Source organism: Apodemus sylvaticus, chromosome 2 (assembly GCF_947179515.1).
Source record: "Apodemus sylvaticus chromosome 2, mApoSyl1.1, whole genome shotgun sequence".
NCBI classification, from domain to species: domain Eukaryota; kingdom Metazoa; phylum Chordata; class Mammalia; order Rodentia; family Muridae; genus Apodemus; species Apodemus sylvaticus.
In genome coordinates this window covers 87,346,684-87,360,798 of record NC_067473.1, presented here as the reverse complement: position 1 = coordinate 87,360,798, position 14,115 = coordinate 87,346,684, and positions in this window count along the sequence as shown.

Here is a 14,115-nt window from a genome sequence, read left to right as displayed (position 1 = left end):
CAGTATTTGAAACTTAGCAACCTGGAATTTTGGAAGTTAACTTCTTTCTTTCTCCTCCTCCTCCTCCTCCTCCTCCTCCTCCTCCTCCTCCTCCTCCTCCTCCTCCTCCTCCTCCTCCTCCTCCTCCTCCTCCTTCTCCTCCTCCTCCTCCTCCTCTTCCTCTTTTTCTTCCTCTTCCTCCTTATTTTCTGCCTCCTCCTCTTTATTCTCTTCTTCCTCTTCCTTCCTTTTTTCTTTTCTCTCAAGAAGATGGTACTGCCTATTGCCTCAAGGCTAGATTCCAGTTCTAAATTAGTAAAGAAACAAAATGGCATTGTGAGATGGTCCTGTTTGTTAGAGGCTTATCGTTTCAGCATGAGAACCTGTGTTTGGATGTGAGCACTCTCATGAAAATCTGGGCAGATATCAAAATCTCCGCACTGGGGAAGTAGAGACCTGATGTTCCTGAAAGCCTGCTTGCCAATCTCACCTAATTGATATGTTTTAAGTTCAGTGAGAGATCCTGTCTCAAAAAGAAGTAGAAGAACAGCTGAAAAAGATTCCTCTTGTAAACCTTTCCCTACTTCAGCCACACCCACCAACACTCACACTCACAGGTGCACACACATAATCATTTAAACATATACATACCACAAAAGTATACATATAGATGAAACATGAATAAGGGATCATGCTATTATTACTATTATTTTAGTCTTGCATCTTTGTTTATCTGGAACATACTAGAATACAACACCCCAATGCTGTATCCGGAAGGATGCCTTCTGTTTATCATTCTAATGGCTATCTCTCAAATTATCCCTCATTTCAGTTTCATAGAGTGTATTAAGGCTTCCATAGTCATTTGAATAGTGTTTCAGTCTTATTCACCTTGCTAAAATTTTGGTTTTCTAAAATAAAAGAGAATTTCTTCAAAAATACTAGTATTTGTCTAAGGATGAAGAGAAAGAAATTAAGCCCTACTATAGATAAGAAACAGGGTAGTTAAAAACTGCCCCAGATGGAAAGCAAATACAAATGATCTCGGCTTTCAATTATAAATTCTAAAATATTTAGTCCATTCTTTCTTTTATTCCTCTTTAACTAGTGATATTGGCTGACTAAGGTGCATATTGTGGGGGGCTTATTTTCTCTGTTGACTATTACTGTAAAGGAGTGATGATTGGGAGAAAGTATTAGTAAGTGGAAATTATGAGTCTCACTACAGACTCAACCAGAAGAGTAGGGGTGAGGTGGGGGGTTGGGGGTGTATACACTTTATCACTGTTTTACTAGAATACTGGTTGGTATCTTGAAACATGCTTAGTGACCTTTTGGAATAAATTGAAGACTCAGATATGGAAAAAACAGGGATGCGATTGTTCTTGTACAACTCTCCCATATACTTTTCTTCCTCCACATAGTTCTACCTTGAGCATGTGAGAGCTCACAATGAGGAGATGTCATTTTTTAAGCATTGCCTTGCTCCATTTCTTCTCTAAAATTCACCTTCATCTGTAGTTAGTGTGCTCAGTCACTCCCAGTGTCTTACTGAGAGTACATTTCTCAGAACTTTCTGTCAGTGGATGTTCAATGAATCAGAATCTCAGGAACAGATGAAAGGACACCAAAACCTGACTGGGGAGAAGATAAAACAAAGGACAACAAAGATAAATGGCTTACCACAATCCAGCTATTATAAAGATGGTGGGATTATGTCTCTATAATCTCAGAAAGTGTGATTGTTAAATAACCAATGGCCTATTTAATAAATATCATAATAATGGTCTCATTTTGATAGTTGATAAGTTTCAGCATCCACTTATTTCAACAGGATTTGTCAATTCATCAGATCTTCTCTTTGAAGACACTTCATATTTTGTCCAGGGTCTTTCATATTTTGTCCAGGTGAAGTATAATAAGTTTTGAGGTGGAGCAAGGCTTGTGACAGAAAGAAACTCTTGAATATAATCTGTGTCTAATAGTACATAAAAATAATAGCAAGGAGAGACTTGTTGAATAACTGACAAAAATAACGAATAATAGCTTTTCTTTGAGAGCATTTCGCAGCAGAAATTAGTATGTAGTGCTGCATGGGGGGGCAACCTTCACAACATTGCATTTATCTCCTGCTCAATTCAAATAATGGTTTGCCCATTGAGCCAACCAATAGGCATTAGCAGATGAGCTTCACCAACCAGGTCAGGTTATGTTCTGCGGGTCTAAAGGATTTTGTACGTTCATAGTTCACACAAAGAGCCTTGATCTGTTGTTTCTCTGAGGTCCTGGTAGTAAGTGACAAAGAATGCTAAAGCTATGACATTTTCATTTCTGTACCCACATTCTTTACTGCTCTGGGACTGGGATGTTATCTGATTCATGAGGATAGATAAGACATAGTTTTATCTACAGTTTTCTGATGCAGAAAACTAAGCAACAGATTTTCATTGAGGCTACGTTTAAGATCGCCCTGCCAGTGATTGCCATTGGGATAGAGCGAATTTAGGAGGCTGATGGAATATTTAATAATTATAAACAAGAAAGATCTCTACATGAATTGTGAAAAAAAGAAAAACTAAGAATATGTGTTATTCCATTACTTACATCACGTCTTGCCTCCCAGAAAGCCACATCATAAATAATTCATTGATTTATTTCAGATTCCTTTTTTGTGCATCTGAGGTACAAAGAGTGACTTCGGGAGTCTTTGTTTAGAATTTAAGCTGTTCTCAGCCTTCCCCTGGCCACCAGCAAACCATAAAAGTAACTGATTTAGAGCTACTGAATGAGTGCACTGAGATATATGAATGAAAAGAACCATTTTATCTGGCAAAGACACTTCTTAAGCCATATTTTAAAAAACAGTGTTTAACTCACATGACTCCCTGCCCAATAGTCACATACTCATCATAGTCCATCAGCACAGATCTCCCCAGTCTCCTCCCCACTGCTCAGCGGAGGTGAACTACTCTGGACTTCCCACTGGATGAGGAAAGGCGTCAGTCTGCCTTTCATTCTGTGTGGCTGCAGCTAAGGTTCTCATGCATCCTTTTCTTACTCTGCTCATCAGCTGTGTCACAAGGTAGGGTAAAGCTCCGCACCGCTGGGCGAATCCTCAAAGATGTCTTTCAAACCCGTGTTCTGAGCTGCTGGCCCTTATTGGCACCTGAGCTTGAGTCCATCCCTCGGCTCCACAGTGTACCATTTACATTAACTCTAAAATTAACCAAAAGGTGCAGCTGAGATTACGGGATATTGTCAAAGGAAAACTTTGACACCACAAGGTAAACTGAGTCAGAACTGTGGCATTGGCGATTGTACTCAATGCTGATGGCAGCTGACAGTGGTTGGTGCTGACAGCAACCAGGGGAGGCTGCTCTTGATGGCAGCCAGTAATTAGAGATAAGAAAGGGATAAAATCAAATACAAATGCGCGCGTGCACGCTCACACACACACACACACACACACACACACACACACACACACAGAGCGATTAAAGCTAAAGCAGGCTACAGCAGTTTATTTTTTCTCTTGCCTCCTTTTTTATATCCCTTAAGACAAAGTTTTTCTGTTTAAAAGGAAAATTATCTCATAGCCACAAGTTACCCATTTTCTAGAAACAATCACCGCCAAAGCATAGTCTTCAAACACAGATTAAAATCATCATGTGTTGAGGGAAATATTAAAAAGAACAGCAAGATTCCCATGCTACACTCAGCCACTCTCTGCCCCCACGGGCTGGACGACTATGCACTGGTGGAAATGGTTGGCCTGTTCTTATCTCATGGAGACTCTGACTCAGAGCTCCAAAATCTCTCCACCCAGATCACTAAGTTCCCACTGGCAGGTTGCTACCACACCAGCCCCATGCTTCTGCTACCACATCAGCCCCATGCTTCAAAATCCCCACGGCCTTTGTGATGCACATCTGGCAAACCCACACAGTGCTCCTGTACCTTTCTCTCTGGAACCCAATTGAGCTGCAGAGTGAAGAAAAACACTACACAAACTTAGTTCAGAAACAATGGTAACTCAGTCTCTGTGGTCAACAACTAGAATGCTAACCTTGTAAGCCATATTAAATCTAAATCCTCCAGGGGCAAATCTACCAGGAAGGCGCTAGCAACTATATCTTATTCTCTTGCTATCCCTGTCCCAAAAAAGTCCTTTACTCCCTCCAGCTTCCTCTCTTCCTCTGTCCAACCTGGAAGTCCCGCTTACTCGCCCAGTGATTGATTCTTTATTAATTAGGAGATGATTCACAAGGAGCCACCTGAGTACATGACTCATTTCTCAGTCCAGACAACCCCTCCTGGGAAAGTGGAATTAACATCAAAATACAACAGCACCAGGACCATCCACAACAATAATACAAGAGGAAACTACAACAGAATTATTAATTATATATTTATTTTTTGAAACTTATATATAAATAAACACTTTTCCTCTATCTTTCTTCCTACAAGCTTATTGTAACTCCAAAGCAGTAACTCTTTTGTCATAGATTAACAAAATTTAAGCAGGCTTAGTCTGTAGTAGCAAGTTTCTCCCAATGCGCAGCTGAGGACCATCTGTACTTACTAAGGAACAGGTCATCTGTCTTACATCTTATTTTTGACATTTTGATCAACTAAACTGGATGATTATCTGTTCTCTGTTCTTATAATAGAATTGTTTATGCTTTATTCATAACCTTTCTATTTCATCGTGTACAATGAGAACCTGTTAGATCACAAGACCAAGGAACTCAGGCCCAACCTAGAGTAAATGCTTTCTTTTACCATTAACCTGTCCCAAGCCTGTTTTTCTTGATACTAAAATTACATACTTGCAATGCATGAATGCTCATGCAGCTCTTGCCATTCTATGAAAAAGGGGCCACATTCTATTCTTGTTTCTAACTTTAAATATTCTATCAATTACCCTAACTTCCCAAAACTATTTAAAATAAACTAACTTCTTAAATAAAGTTAGGGATCCAATAAAATCATCAATTCACCTAAATAGCATTACTTCAAGATTTTTCATTTTCTTGTTGATTTACTGGAAACTTGATCAACAGAGTAGGCTACCAACCAGGAAATAATCACACCAGGCTACAGACATGAGGGTCTCCAGGTGTCCACTTGCACCAAGCCAGAGCAATGAGGAGTATGGCAAAGACAAATATTAGAAGGCACATCAGTAGCCAGAAGCAATCCTGGGACAGTCGCTTCCCAGAGTGCACCCATCTTAGCAGAGCAAGACAATGGGGCTGTCTCCAGAGAGCTCACTCACCCACTCTTCTTACATGGTGCCTATTATGAGTCTGTGTTCCTTCATCCTCCTAACTCAGGATCCCTATATCTCAAGAACTTCAGTCCTATATCACCTGCTTCTAAAAAAAAAATTCACTGTACTGTCTCTTCCCCCTCCCACTCCCCCCACCCCCGAGACAGGGTTTCTCTGTGTAGCCATGACTGTCCTGGAACTCACTCTGTAGACCAGGCTGGCCTCGAACTCAGAAATCCGCCTGCCTCTGCCTCCCAAGTGCTGGGATTAAAGGTGTGTGCCACCACTGCCCAGCTTTCACCGTACTGTCTTAAGTGGGTGGGAAACAGAACAAACAGAAAACATTACTTTGTAGATTCTTACAGTTTATTTCTGTCATTGTAGAAAAAAATTCCCCTACAACTTAAAAACATGCATTCACTTTTATTTGTTTCTTTGTTTGTTTGTTTTGTTTTCTTCCCAAGAAACAGTCAGATATGAGATTAGGTATCTCCCCCTCAGTTGATTTCTGGTATGAACGAAAGCCCTAAATCCCCTCCGGTGGGAGGCACCTTGCTCTGTGTGCACCTAAGCTATCACAGTAACGTAGTGCCAAAGATACTTTCCATTGACTTTTTTGTACAATACCCATAAAGTCTGTGAATCAGTGCAGATATTTAAAAGACCTATGCACATAGTTCATACTTACTATAAAATATGATGAATGAGAAGCTAGTTTACATAAAATTTTAATGATATTCAAATTAAGACATTCAAAGAAAACATTTTTAAAACTAAGCTTTGTTATGACAAAATTAAGACAGCCTTCGCAGATGAGAATTGGAACATGGTACATTTAAAGCACTTTACATTGAATACGTTGATTTTCCCTTGCACTTCCCACATGAGAGCTAATGAGTATCACCTGACTGAAAGTGACAACAGAAGCAGGCTGGCTTGCGAATCTGTCCCTGTATTCTACACTTAAGAGAGTCATTCTTAAGACAAGAGACAGGAATTGTTTCTTCAATTCAGGAAGAACTTTTTTAAAATATATCTTAAATATATGCATGTAAGCAAGATGCATGCTGTAGTGATAAATGCTTGGATTTATTATACTTCTGATTTTGCTTAAAGAAAATTGAAAAATAATACTTATACTGTGTTGGTTACGACTCCCTTCTTCCAGTAGCCATTCTAATGAATAACCATTCAATGGATTTTAACAATTTGTTATTAGAACTCCTAAAATTAATAGAATCAGAGATCTTTATGAATAGATATGCTTCCAATGAGCCTCCTAATGAAGATGATAGAACTATGTGCTTTAACTCTGTGTCAGTAGGAGAATATCTACACTTTACATATGAAGAAAACTACTGCTGTTTCTGGTGAATAATTAACCATTATTATTGATGGTTTCCCATGTTATTTAATAATAATATTTGTAGTATGCCTAATTCATTAGTTTCATACAAAATTAATGAATACTAATAATTTTATAAAAGAATATATTATTCCTTGAAGTGACATATTTATTTGTCTCTGAAGAGCCAAACACCTTATAAAACATTAATTCCCTAGCTTGCACCAACCCCATGCTAAGAATGTCATCAGATAGCAACTTCGGCTGACAGCACCAATCCCCCATCTCACTGTACCTGACTCTCTAATGTAACCAGTGATACGTTTTAAACTTCCCATGCTGTATGATTTGTTTTGTTCTTTAAAACTACAAAACGTCATGAATTGCTTTCACATGGGAACACAGAATTTGGGGTAACCTAAATCTGTGATCCAGGCCTGGCCACTCATGTAGGCTCCAGAATGAACTGTGTGTCTTGTTCCTTTGAGGAGAGAGCTGCTTCTTTCTTTTTTATTTTAATCACAAAACTCAATGCTACAAGGTACCTTGAAGGTGTAGAGCAGGAAATATGCACCTCCAGTAATTATATTAATAGTGGTTTTGCAAAATCTCCAGCATGCAGAGGCTGTATTCTAAATCCTCTCTATTCAGAAGTTGAAATCTCCCTTGTCTGTCTGTCACTGTTGTAGGAACGTACATGTTTGCTCATAGAATCTAGCCAAGCAGAACAATAAGAGCGAGGTATCCTATTTTTCTGAATGGCATCTGTTTTACCAACATGTTCGTGCATGTGTGTGTGTGTGTGTGTGTGTGTGTGTGTTTGTGCATAGTGACAGTGTTTCTTTATGCAGCCCAGGATATCCTGGAACTCAAAACCCCCCTGCATCAGCACCACAGTGCAGGAATGATAGGAGTATAACCAAGGGATTATTAAGTAATTGCTACAAGAGTAACAGAAATCTTCAGAACTGTGAAGAATAAATCCTTGCACTTCGGGGAGGGGGGGTTGGGTTCTTGTGAGTCTTTTTTTTTTTAAAGCAATCTCTCAGCAAGTGAATCTTTCTTTTGCATTTCATTCACAGCAAGAAGGAAACAAGAGAATGGAGTCTTCTGTCTCAGTTAGAGGGCTGAACTAGGACCACACCAGGGCTAAGTACACTGCTCTGAGAGATTTGCCTCCCAAACTAGGAACTGGTCCACGCAAACACTAGCATAATTAAGGAGTGAAAAGACAAAATAGATCGAAGTGTGACTGCCTCACCATTGTCACTGCTACCATTAAACCAGATGGCTATATAAAGTGTGGTCTTCTCTGCTCTAAATTTCCCTTTTTCTTAGACAATCATAGTACTATAATCTGGTCTATACATAAACTTCTTTCATAGTTTATAAACTATGGTTTCTTTTTGTTCCAAATGGTAGCATAAAACACATTAAATCAAGCAAAAAACTCTCTTCAAAACACTTGTGACAAAGATGGCTTATTTTCCTCCTGGGAATATACTCTATGGCATGGCTCCCTATGCCCTGAAACCAGTGGAGGGGAACTGCTGCCTGCACAACTGGGATGTTAGGCTCCTGAAGCATAAGAAATAGGTCATTAAGAGTCCCACGGAGCTTTTAAGGCCTCAAACCAAGGGAAAGACAAAGACAATAAAATCTTAACGATGCCTAAAATGTAAAGAATTGAACTGTGCCCAAATCTGAGTGTGTGTAACAAATATTAGAGCTAAGTGAACAAATATGAAAAATATGCTTAGAGGCAAGAGGCATTCTCTCTGTTTCCGAGTAAGGAAGTTAGCATGTGTCCCTCAGCATGTCCTCTGCATAACTTACTGTTGGTAAAGAACTGAAAGAGCAAAGATTTAGTCTGTATCTTAGCTTGTGTTTCCATTGCCATGAACAGACACTATTAACAAGGCACCTCTTGTAAAAGACATTTAGTTGGAGCTGGCTTACAGTTTTCGAGGTTCAGTCCATTTCATCATGGTTGGAAGCATGGCCACCAGCAGGCAGACATGATGCTGGAGGAACCAGAGTTCTTCATCTTGATCCAAAGGCATCCAGGTGATGACTCCTCTCCTCAGGCTGCCAGGGGAAGGCTCCTTCTAAACTGAGTAGAGCCTGAGGATAGGAGGAGTCCTCAAAGCCCACCTATACAAAGACACACTTTTTTCAACAAAGCCACACCTATTCCAACAAAGCCACACCTATTAGTGTCACTTCCCATGCACAAAACCACATGGTTTCTGAGATTTCAAGTTCCATTGACTTATTCCTGACTTTGGGGCTTGTGGTAAAGCTGCTCACCTCGTGGTGGACAGGAAGCAAAGAAGGAAGGAAGGGACCAGGGTCCCAATACCACTCTCAAGGACTCAGCTGCAATGACATAGCTTTTGTCCACCAAGCTTCCATTGCTAAAGATTAACCACCTCCAGTCCATGCCTCAGGCAGGTAAAGCCTTTAGCTTGTGAGCCCTTGGAGAACAATTAGCATAAAATTGTACCCTGTAGTGGTGGCACAATCCTGAAACATAACACCTAACCCTATTAACCCTAGACAGAGTATCCAGAGTTCAAGACCAGCCAGAACCACATATCAAAAACCCCTTCTCAACAAATTAATAAATAGCCAAATAATTTAATTCTAGCTTTCTTGTTAAATCCTCTATTCATGCTGATCTGCTTATATTTTGATACAGTTGCTTAAATATAAAATATTGAATACAATTACTTTCTTAATCAACACACATTGGTTTTATCATATACAAATTTCAAGCCTAGAGCACCTTCCAAAGTTTAACAAAATGATAAAATGTTTATTTAGTAATAACCATAGTTTTTACTAAAAAGAAAAGCTTTCCATTATACTAATCCTACAGCTACATGATGTATTACTCAAATTTGAGTTTATAGGATCATACAAGTATTTTTTAAAAATAATTTTTTTATTTATAGAAAATTATTTTTTATTGATATTCTCTTTATTTACATTTCAAATGATTTCCCCTTTTCTGGGTCCCCACTCGTCGCAAGTCCCATAAGCTCTCTTCCCTCTCCCTGTTCCTCCATCTACCCCTTCCCGCTTCCCTGTTCTGGAATTCCCCTATACTCTTTTTTTTCAATATTTTTATTTTCTATATTCTTTGTTTACATTCCAAATGATTTCCCCTTTCCCAGATCCCCCCTCCCCATATGTCCCATAAACCTTCTTCTCTCCATCCATTCTCCAATCACCTCCCTTCCTTTTCTCTGTCCTTATATTCCCCTCCAATGCTACATCAATCCTTTCCAGCATCAGGACCCTCTCCATACTTCTTCATGGGAGTCTGCTCCATTATGTTCATAGCAGCCTTATTTATAATAGCCAGAAGCTGGAAAGAACCCAGATGCCCCTCAAAGGAGGAATAGATACAGAAAATGTGGTATATTTACACATGGAATACAATTCAGCAATTAGAAACAATGAATTCACAAAATTTTTAGGCAAATGGTTTGATCTGGAAAAATATCATCCTAAGTGAGGTAACCCAATCACAAAAGAATACACATAGAATGCAATCTCTGATAAGTGGATATTAATTAGCCCAGAAGCCCTGAATACCCAAGGCACAAATCGCATAACAAAAAATAATTTTTTTCTTTTTAAAATGCCTGTTTATATTTGGGTCTTGAGACAGAGTCCTGTTATATATCTCAGACTTGTTTTTAACTTACAGCAATCTCCCAAAACCTATGACTACATAGCTGTGGGGAAATGACACTTTATATTTCCTTTGGGTTGATTCCTTGGTGCAGTGCATAAGCCTGCCCTCAAGTCAAAAGCAAAGTTAAAGCAGAGCTCTAAAAGTATGTGAGGGGTCAGATATGAGGTTGGAATCTAGGTCAAGGCAACATCTCAGCCTAAAGAAAGTTTTCCTGGGTTAGATGAATGACTCAGGGACAGTGAAACCTGCAAAAAAGAAGAGAGCTGACATGACTGTGAGGCAAGCCTACATGGGTGTGTGGAAGACCATCCCACTGAAGAAGGCCAGGACCAGTGAGCTCACTCCCGCCATTTTTTCCCTCAACTTTCCTTGCTGGCACTGTGGGCTTTCCATGACAAATTTGTGCTGTAGTGAGGACTCAGGTCTTCTACTCAACAACATGTGCCAGGAGATTAAAGACTATCTTTTAAAATATTCATTTAGTTGTGCTAATTTACTAAATAATGTATTAATTACTAAATTATGTGATTTTCACATGTATGCATATACCATTATACCTTGTTCTTATTTTCTTTCTTTAGCTTCTTCTGTGTCTCTCCTTCCTGTTTTAGTGGCCACATTCCTGCCTGTAAATGTCTACTTTCTGTTTCTTTTCATAAACATGTGTGTTTAAATATACATTATCTCTTGATTCTGTATGTAAGAGGAAACAGTTTCATCTTTTTCTCCCTCCATTAATTAATTACCTTGTGTCCTGGGTAAAGTGTGTCTTTACCATCCATTTACACACTTGTTTCTCCTTTCATAGTCCTGTTCACATACATACACACATGTGACTACATATGCACACACACATGCACACACACACACACACACACACACTTTTGTATCTTTAAAATGAGCATCCTCATAGGCCAAAAAACACATAATCTTGTCTTCTGAGCCTGCCTTATTTGCTTTTGAACGGAGCTGAGTCTCAAGCCCAGTGCCTGGCAAAAGTCTGCTTTCATCACGTGTTTGTCAGGGTAAAGAATGGATGACGGCACCTTTCACCCAAGCCCTAGGGAGAAGACACACAGGAGCTAGTGTTAAAGCGTACACAGGCCTCTTTGTATCACTTTGAAGAAAGGATAAAAGGTGGTATTAAGTCAGGTGTCACTTATCTCTTCCGTGAAATATTTAGATTAGACACAGAGAGTTGCCAGGTCTTTGCTGGAATTGCCTGAATTACAGCTTTTACCTAAGTGAAGTATATACCTTACAAGATTCTGCCTTCAGTAGCCAGATAATCCTTTCATTTGAGGGACTCAGGGATATTATGAGCTCATTTTCTCTGTCAGAAGGAAGCAGTTCTGAGGGTAGCCTTTAAAGAGTCTGTTTTCTTCTCTGATATGTGTCTCTAACCCCTGGCAATCCGGATGGCTTAAGAAAAAAAAAATCACACTGTGATAACAGTGTTTGTTTGGAGCTTGTCCATACTACTTAAGAGAATAAAATCTAAAGGTACCTTTAATAATTAACAAGCAATGGCAAGTGGGGAACTGCATAAACCATTCTCTTTTATCTATTAATTCTGTTCTTGTCAGGCCATTTAGTTGATAGTATTATGTTAACCAGTTTTTGATACCTTTATGAACAAAATCAAATTCTGTAAACTCTATAGAATCTACCGAGCCTAGATTATTACAATATTCTACAATAATTTTACTATTAAGGACAAAACAATTATGATTACTTGAATTTTGAATTTATCAGACTGTGTCATTGTGACAGGCAACATTAGAAAGGACAGAATTTTATTTTTCATAATGAACTGACAGAAAAACTGTTAATTGATACAAAGACCTGATATTAGCAAAGGAGTTTCTATCAAAATATTTTGATTAAATGCCACAGTGGTGGTGCATGCCTTTAATCCCAGTACTTTAGTCCCAGAGGCAGAGAGGCAGGAAGATCTCTGAGTTCAGGGTCAACTTGCTCTACAGAGCTAGTTTCAGGACAACCAGGGCTATACAGAGAAATGCTGTCTCTAAAACAAAAACAAGCAAAGCTTGTTAACAACATAAGCATCAACAAATCAATTTTATTTAGAGTTTATAATTAAATTTATAATTATAAAATTTAAATTTAATTATTATATTATTCTATATTATATTAATGATATAAATGATATAAATTATATAAATTATATTATATTAAAATTTAAATTATTATATAAATTTAAAATTATAAATATAATTTATTTAGACTTTATAATTAAATTAATTTACAGGAGATAATAGTGACCGTTGCTCCTGTAAATTTAGGTCCTGTAAAGGACCTAAATTGGGTGGCTTACAACTCTGTGATTCCAACCCTAAGGGATGTGATACCCTCTTCTGCCTTCTCTTGGCACCTAAACAATCCCGCAACACACACACACACACACACACACACACACACACACACACGGACATACAATTAAAAGCAAAAATAAATATTATTAAAAGTAGTAAATAAATTGTACCATATTTAACAAACTAGCACTTATTTTTTATAACATTTGTTACCAGCAAACATTCTTTGTTAATATGTGTTAGTTTATAATACTTATGGCATACAGGTCTAATATTGATTAGAATATTAATGAGAATATTAATATCATAAAATTTTTCTAGTAATGCTTTCTCTCCTTCCTGTATTAGATAATTTTAAAAGACATTCTCAATTTCTCATGACTATAGCAAACTAATGTGGTTTATACCCATCTTTTACATATAATCAATTAGTCAGGTTAAATTTCTTTAAATAAAAATTTAAGGTTCATCTAAGATGCTAACAGTGCAGGCAGAATTTCATACATGTAAAAATATTATACTTTATTTTTTTTCTACCACACCATGCTCCTTCCAGAGATAGCACCACTGATCAGGAACTCAAGCTTTGCCTCCTACACACATCAAATCAAGACTATATATTATAATCCGTGTAAAACTGTAAAATTACTGGGTTCTTCTGATTAAACAATTGTTAGCTTGTCTCAGCTCTGATGAAGGGGATTCTGCTTAGCTTAAGAATAGCAGTACTTGGAAGTATAATACATTTTCTAGACCCAAATAAATTATCCTTATTAAGCAACTTGTTCTTTTCTTTGTTCTTTTTTATTATTTCACTTAGAAATGAATACTCTGGCAATTTGCAAAGCAATGAACAGCTTTACAGTACTAATGAAAAGAACAGAGGCATAATTTAAGAAAAATAGAAATCTTGGAGTTTTGCATGATATCCTTTGTAATTTAGCAATGGAAGCATGCTTCAAGCTCTGAAGAACCTCTTTAGAAATTTTAACTATGTTCTTTCAGATTTCACAGGCTAGAGTGATGTTTGCAAGGGCCATTTACTAGTGGGAAAATGGTGAAGGGAGGCGAATGCACAGGAAACTGAATCACTGAGTCTTTGTGTCAAAATTGTCAGTATGCTTCAGGATGAGAGAGATGCGGGGGTGGGGGGTGCGAAATGCTTGGACTTAATATGCTCTTGCCACATGCGTTTACGGGTGGTGCGTGCCAAACACACACACATGTGCACACACACACATACATTATGATTATATTCATCAGTCATACTGCTATCATAAGAGACCATAGACTATGTGGCTCAAAGTTCTGAAATTTATTTCCTCTTAATTCTCGAGTCTGTAAAGTCCAAGATCAGGGCTAGCATGGTCAGTCATTATGACAACTGCATTTCTGGATTGAAGACTTGCAGACTGATGCCTTCCCTCTGTGCTCTTGCATAGGAGTATAGCAGAGAGAGAGCGAGAGCGAGCGAGCG